The following is an 8612-nucleotide window of genomic DNA, read 5'->3' as shown; positions in this document are numbered from 1 at the left end:
TTATACTTTTGTTAGCCTTTTCCTTTACAAAAGGGTGACATAGGTTTGTGCTTTTACCCATATCATTTGATAAGATATATAAATTTTCTTTTACACACATCCTCATACATTATTTATCAATGAGATGTTGATTCAAACCCTATTACCTATCGAAATCCATGCATGAGTGGAGTCTGGAAGTTCATTATCATTCTAGTTAGATATGGTAAGTTCTAATACTTATTGTTTATCTCCTTAATGATATTTATTGTGAGCTATAAAGTATGAATGTACTTTCCTTGATGTTTGATGTCTTTTTTTGTTTCTTTTTCTCCTGGCATTCATTATCACTAAGTGAAAATCTAAGTACCTTGCATTCCATAAATGAGAATAATTAGCAATGAAATTTACTCTTTATATAAACTCTACAAACATGTATTTTATCTTCTTTGTCATCAGATTGATCCATGTTTCTCATTTTGAAACAATGTCAATAGTTGTGGCTTTTAATAGAAATAAAAACCTCAATTGTTGTTGTGTTAATGTGAAATTACAAATTTATTTATTGCAACTTTGTTCTCTACGCTTACTCCATACACTAATAAAGATTGGCAGCACACCACTATTTTTGTTTTTATTTTCATAGTTATTATCATATGAAAAATGTTTTAGGATAAACTTAATTAAAAGAAATCCATAATTAAATTGTGTTACATAGTATGGCTAGGATATATTAGCTCGTATTCTTGTTAGCTTTCCTTGATTGCATAGAGGAAAGAAAGGATGAATGCATATCCATTTAAATTCCTAGGAAGAGGGAGTGGTTGTGTTTCGTGCCTATTCTTCCTTCTTTTTCTTTGGTATTAACAAACTACCAAGTCCTAGATGTGTATTGAGCATATTTCATTTTCTTAGAGTAGCATTTTATGTCCCTTGAAAGACATGAATACTCATATAAGTATATGTAATTGTATTCTAATAGCATAATGATATCACATCTCTCCTATTATGAATGAACAATCAGCTTGACAAACATGAATTGTTTTTCTATTTAGTTTATATACTGCATTACTATTTCTTTCAATAGCGGGATAGGTAATTGTAAGAATTCGGCTCTAATACCATGTAAGAATTTTTCTAAGGGAAAAATTCACCCTAGAACTAAGGACTTAAACACAAGCACAAATTTACACCAAAAACGGATATGATCAATTAATTAGAGTATGTCCTAATACATTGCTCTGTTAAGTATATGATGTTCAAACACACTAGGAGTGCCTATATATAAAGGCCTCTCAGGAAGAACCTAGAATGTCTCTAGAAAGAACCAGGAGATAAAATAAACATCATGAAAACTAAGCACATGCCTTAGCCAACATTCAAGATGAGTGGATTAGAATGACAAGGTTGTAGACACCATGTGCATAAAAGAGGTTCAAACTCCTATGTTGTGAACATGAAAACTCACAAGAGTACACATACTCCAAGGTGGCTAATAAATAAATATTAAAAAATATGCATGAACCTAAGTAAACTTAAGTGTAAATAATTAATACTTATTTACACCAACACCCCCCCTTAAGTGCAACTTAGGGGAATTCCCTTAAGCTTATGAAAACTAGGATGCAATGCATGACGAGTCCCAACTACTAGACGATGTTAGGTACCCATGTACATAATGTAGATGAAAATCTCTCATAAAGTGGGGAAAGAGGGAAAACCTCATGGGAAAAACCATCACTCAAAAAGAGAGATGAAAATATGTATGGATGGATGGAGTAATCAAGACCCCCCCATTATGACATACATCAAGTACATACAAGACAAAAATGGAGAAGGACAAAACCCCCTAAGAGGAAAATTCCCCCCCCCCCCCCCCCCCCCCCTCCCTCCCAAAAAAAAGGAGAAGAAGGAGATGAGGTAGTCCTCCCCCTTAAAGGTAGTGTGTTGATTAGTGAGAAATGCTCCAACATAGAAGCTAATCCATGAGCATTCAATGACGTTCCTCCCCTTTGGAAGAAATAAATGCAAAGGTACAAAGGAGATGCATCCCCTCTATGGAGAAGGAATCTCTAAGATGAATGGTGTCATTGAAACTTGTTCAAGTGTCCCTGTGTCGATGCTGATGATGGCTTCCTCCAAAACTACTAAGAAGAAGTGTATATCAAACAAGAAGTGATGTAGAACCTATTTTAAAAAACCAATAGTCTTCTCAAATGAAAAAGAGACCTCATGTAGATGCTATACATAAGTATCAACAATTACATCAACCCAAAAAGACTGATCATGTAGAGAATGGACATGAGGTTCAAAGTGGGCCCTCGCAACAACTTTAGAAGGATTTTCCTCAGAAAAGAGAGGTGATATATCATCAAAGAAGTCTTCCAAATTGGCTATGTGTGACTCTATGAATAGAGCTTAAATTTTTGGTAAGAAATCATCATCTGGAATTGGAAGACTTTGTGTACCCTATTGTGTTGAAGTACATGAATCTATCACTACAGAAATGAATGAATTATTTTCCTCAAAGAAAAGAAAAATATCATCTAGGATGTCTCCCACATCTTCAATGTGAGACTCCATGAATAGGCCTACAAGGGTGGAAAGGAAGTCATCGAATGAAGGTAGAGTAGGAAAACATAAAGGGTCCTGCTACACTAAATTTGAAGCATCTGTTGCTAGAACATGATTAGTAGGAGCAAGAGGAGCTGGAGGTGTGATCAAATCTAAAGAGTAGTCAGTTGCAACTGGAGATATGAGGTCTTTTGGAAATGGAGGAATGTTTGGGTCTCCATACTTCTCCCAAAGATACATCCAAAGATCATGTGGAGACCATATCTTAGCAACTAGCTTATGATAATCAGAAGAAGAGAGACTGGTAAGAATGATTCAAATTAGTCTACTAATAGGTTCCTTTGATTCATCAATGATCAAGTTGTTGGAACATAAATAAGGGAATACTTCCTTATGCTCTCTTCTGAGATGATCAAGAAGTGTATCCCTCCATGGGTAATAGTTATAGTTTTTCAACTTGGGTCTAACTCCATGCTGACATGTGAAACAAAACTCCTCCATGAGATCAATCAATGAACCCCAAAAGAATCAAAGAACACCCCCTGTTGTATGATTTAGGCACTTGGTAGCCACTTGCCAATTTAGGGCTTATTTATGAAAGTAGTATTTATATCAATAGAACCTATAATATTATTTTAGATCTAGAAAGTAGACAAAAAAAATGCACTTTCAAAAAAAATGGAATTTGATTTGGAGTCCAGATGAGCCCATACTAAGCATTTTAAGTGGAAAAATTTGAGATTTGTGAGTTGTAGAAAAATTCAAGATCATTTATGTTAAACTTCCTGCACCAATGTGTAGATCATGAAATCCTACCCCAAAACAAAAAAAATTGCTCGAAAAAAGGAGTCCGTATGAGGGAGATATCACTGTTTGAAAATCAATGCTACTGTTACTTTTTCTGAATCACTGGCGCACCTCCAAAAAACAATTGGGTCTAGATTTTACCTTAGATGTCTAATTTGGATGAAAAAAATCCAATCTAGGGGTTTTCAAACCTTTTGAATGTGATACAAATATCTAATTTACACCAGCAAGCTTTAATCTTCACCTACAAAAAAATCTCTCCTATGGCCCGATGGCCAAATTTTTCTTGGAAAATAATGCAGATCTAAAAAAAATAGCAAAGATGCAAATGAAAAAAATGAAAATATGAAAATGAAATGTACAAATCTAAAATGATTATACCAATGCTGCAAATTGGTCCTTCAGGTGCCGGTTTACAAAAAAAATTTGCCTCACAATCAACTTTGGCCTGGGGTTGGCAAATTTATAGCTGATTTTCACCAAATCAGCATTTCAGATGCAATGGTGAGGTTAGATCTGGCTCTAGACGCTCCCAATTTTTGTAGTACTCCAAATTCGAGCTAAGGTGTTGAAGCAACAATGGTCTCAAATGGCTATGTGATGAGAAATTCTCCAAGCTTTGATACCATGTAAGAATTTTTCTAAGGGAAAAATTCAACTGGGAACTAAGAACTCAAACACAAGCACAACTATAGACGAAAAATGGATATGATCAATTAATCAAAGTATTTCCTAATACATTTCTCTGTTTAGTATATGATGTTAAAACACACTAGGAGTGCCTATATATAAAGGCCTCTTAGGAAGCACATAGAATGTCTCTAGAAAGAACTAGGAGATAAGATAAGCATCATGACAACTAAGCACATGCCTTATCCAAAAATCTAGATGAGTGGATAAGAATGACAAGGTTGTAGACACCATGTGCATAAAAGAGATGCAAACTCCTATGTTGTCAACATGACAACTCACAAGAGTACTCATACTCCTAGGTGGCTAATAAATAAATAATAAAAAATATACATGAACCTAAGTAAACTTAAGTAAGTGTAAATAGTAGATACTTATTTACACCAATAGTAATAATAAGTTTAGCAGGTTTGGAGAAAATAGAGTGCGGGGTAAATGGATAGACATAGGGAAATTTAGGAGTGTGGAATTAAGATAATATATTCCTCATTCTATTCATTTTTGGATAGGTGGTAGGAGGCAAACTACTTTATTTCTATTCCAAATTTCTTATAACCATAAAAAATAATTTAATAAATTATTCCTCTTGTAAATTTACATCACATCAATACATATATACTACTAGTAGGTAATTTTCGTAGCTGGGAAATGCATGAGTGGTCTAGTGAAAGACACCATTCATTAAAATCTTCATAGAGCCTATGTTTAACCTTGAAAGAATTACCAAACATAAAATATGGTAATTAGGATATAAAGGAGTTAAATATAGTTTGCATAATATTTTAGAGGGTACAAAATCTTGATCAAACTTCTTGCTAAGTCTCTTTTTTAAATAGTGGAAATGGTTCACATCACTTACAATATTTTCTCAGCTAACAATCTTAGAGATAAATTTCATTATTGTGTGGCAATGCTTTTAACAAACAAAATGTGATTGCCAACTTTTTAGTATGGTGATAGAAGAATAATTTCTTTTCCTTGTCTTAGTAGAAATACAAAAATAATGTTATTGTACATACGAATCCTTCAATTAGGTAGAAGGCTTCAAGAATAATTGATAAGTATAGAACCATTCTCCAATTCTATTTATTTTGATGACTATAGAAACATTCTCAAATTCTAGGTAAGGAATTTATGACAGTTGATATAGGTATATAAATTAAAGATGGTATATTTCATGGGAGCTCTTTTCTTCATGATCTCCCAAGAAAGCAAGTTTCAAAGTCACCTTTCAAAGACAATGGTGTAGGGCCACCACTCAAAGCTATTAAAGACAAAGACTTCTTGAAGGTTCCCATCATGGAAGAAGGAATGAAGACACTAACTAAAGTTAATTGGCATTTTCTAGAGAGAATAATGCCATATTGTATTGTTAATAATATAGGAATGATAAAATGTCCTAAGGGGCCTTATAACGAACCTAGGACCAAATAATCAAATGGATGGCCAATAGTGCCATATCGGGTAAATTAAATTAGGAAAGGGTTATAATGAGTTTTAGAAATAATAATGTATCATTTGAGATCCATATTTAAAATTTTAAAGGTTTAAAGTGATTAGAAAGTTGTAAAACATAAAACTACAAATTTAATTTTTTAAAATCCTAATAGCTAGTAGCAATTTGGAGGGAAAACTAGTTTAGAGGTTGAAATGGATTTGTAATCACACCCAACTGAATTTAATTGGTTTTGGAAGTGGTAAATCAGCCTATATGGTGTGCGTAAGGCATATGGAAAATATATGTATTGTTGTGTCAGTAATTTGTACAGATTGGTTAAGGAAATGCATTGAAAAAGATCATTTTGCTACCATTTTATTTGTGGTTGTTTGATCTCTTTCAATTCATTTCATTATGTAATGTCTTACAAGAATAATAGACATTTTTGGATCAAAATTTGATGTATTAAAGTTTAGATCATTGATTTTTTTAATAAAAATCGATGTTTGCTTGAAGGGTTTCATAGTTTCATTTGACTAGTTTTGAGTTTTTGATGGAAATGGAGATTGTGTCATGGATGTAACCATTTGTACCTATGATATGATTATATTTAAACATTTATAATATTATATATAAATGCTAATGTGCAGATTGGGATGAAATACTAACAGGTGATCACCAAAAATGCTTGGGAAAAGAATGGTTGTCATGGCTAAGGAGCAATAGCTTGAGATCTAGCCATTGGCAGGCTATATTTTATTAATTTCATGATTTTTTTTATTTCTAAAGGATGGTGTAAGTACTCACATTACGTTCATATTGTGTTTGGAGAGGTGACATTGAAGAATCCCTAGGTTTGGCAAGGGATTGGATGGTGATTTAGGGATTTTTTTTCTAGATAGAAAATAGGCTCAAATTGAGGCTATATTTCCTTTATTGGGATTGAATTAGAATACTATTAAAAATCTCATGTTTTTAGGATAGGTATTGTGATTTCATCCCTTGTAAAAGTGGGTGTTTTAGGGCTTAAAGTAGGGCCTATAGTGTAAGAGAGAGGATTCCATCCAAAACATACACACATTTGATATGTTTTAGTAAAAAGAAATAGGTATCCATATATGCAATTTATTTCTCTTATGTTTTGGAAAAGTTTTGAGAAAATGGAGTTGGAACAACATTGAAGGGCTAATTGTGAATAACTAGTCCTAGTAGGTCACATTTTGGGTTTGGGAAATAAATCTAAATTTGGGGATTTGTAACATTTTAGATTACTTCACATTGGATAAATAATATCCTTTGGAGGCACTAGTTGTGAATGGGATCACCAATTAACCAGAGCCTTGATGATGAACCTTAGAGTCTACTTGGTTCCTCAGGAAAGTACCATGTGTTTGTGAGATCCTTGAGTTAATCCAAGATTCTTTAGTGTTTTCAAAGAGGCCTCTACACCATAGAACCATTCATAAACACCTTCACTAGGCTCTTGAGATAATTGGCATGGAAAGCATTCCAAACAGACTAGGGATGCTCACCACAACACACACTTAAAATTTAATTCGAAGGACTTCAACAAGATTGTAAAGGTACACAGTGAGAAAATTTCTTTTGGAAGTGTAGAGTGACTCTCTAAGAACAAAAGACATTAATTTTTGTCAAGAAAATGGGTTCAATAGCAGATTTTTTTAGGGTAGTGACAATTTAATGACGATGTATCTAGTTATGAATTAGAGGTGAGGCTAGACTATGTTCTTTAAAGGATGGCTTTGTTCTCTCAAGTTGCATACATAGAATGCCCTTCTTGTGTTATAAATTGTTTGTCCATTAGCAAGGCCTTGGATGCAAAATCTATTACCACATTGTAATATCTAGGAGTTATTCTTGTGTTTTTTCCCAAATGATATAGGTATCATAGGCACAATATCCAGAGCTCCTTGAGTATAGAAAATTGTGATGAATAACATCGATAATACAAATATTAGTTATCTTTTTAATATGCTTATTATTTCATTAAGGTTGTTGAAAGAAGACATGGGAAGATTCTTGCTCACTACGTTAAAGGAAAGAGTCACAATGCAATAGTTGCTCTTGCATAACTTATGTTCTACAAACATCAATCTCTTCTAGAAGCATGGTCTCAACTAAAGAGAGTTCACTAGATCACATCCAAATGATGGATTCTTGATATCACTTCTATACCTAGATATAATATTGTATGAGAATTCCTTAATAGAAATGTAGAAGTGGAATCATGTCATATGAACTTGCCTACTTTTTGGGAAGAGTTTAGGCCTAAGTACTAATTCTCTTAACCTTCACTTGCATAATTCATATAGTCATGGTTATTTAGGAAGTATTGATATCCTTGATTTAAAATACTTGTAGCAATAAATTCAAATAATCAAAACATTTTGATAACAAGCTACCACTATAGGAATGTTATACAAAATATTCTAATGAGAAATGCCTTTTTTATTGAGTCATTCCCTTGATTTTTGCTATCACAAATTGTTCATGATTATCTATTGTAGAAAAAAATGTTTTTTCTTATGTATTCCTCTTTTTTTATCCATCAATATCTATATTTTTTCTTTCTTTGCAACTCAATCCCATTTTAATAGAACAACATTCATTTGTTCATTTAGCATTCATTTTACAACTCACCCTGACCCAATCATCCTTCTCAACATCTCCATGACAACATCATTTTGTTCTTGTTGTTTCATGTTACAACATCCCATGTGTCATTTTTATTTCAGCATTTATATGATAAAAAAATATTACTTTTATTGTTCTATACTGCCAACACTCTCTAAGGATCAATTATATTTCTTTGTGACCCTTCACTTAATAAAAAATATAACCTCCCTCCCAATGACATTGATTGATGTAGGAGAATTTAGTGGTCTAAGGACAATCCTGTATCACCCAAAAATATGCTTAGTGCTAGTTTCTATTTAAACTATTTTCATTTCTCAATACCAATTCGGGTCAAATGAAGATTCCAACTCTCATAGTTCCACTATTGGTTTTCTAGGTTAGAGTTTTTGAGCACCTTGGGATACATTCCAATGTAGAAAATATTTTTTTTGTAACTGATCTATAATTATGATGATTTGGAGGGTTT

The 8612-nt window shown here is 32.9% G+C and overlaps 1 pseudogene; it reads left to right on the top strand.

Annotated features, from left to right (window-relative positions):
• Positions 1 to 3743: 3743 nt before the first annotated feature.
• On the top strand, positions 3744 to 7900 carry LOC149563563 (dual specificity protein phosphatase PHS1-like; annotated as a pseudogene).
• The last annotated feature ends 712 nt before the right edge of the window (positions 7901 to 8612 follow it).

Source organism: Cupressus sempervirens, chromosome 4 (assembly GCF_028749045.1).
Source record: "Cupressus sempervirens isolate cs-2001-9-10 chromosome 4, ASM2874904v1, whole genome shotgun sequence".
In the NCBI taxonomy this organism is placed as follows: Eukaryota; Viridiplantae; Streptophyta; class Pinopsida; order Cupressales; family Cupressaceae; genus Cupressus; species Cupressus sempervirens.
This window is presented reverse-complemented; position numbering and strand designations above follow the sequence as displayed.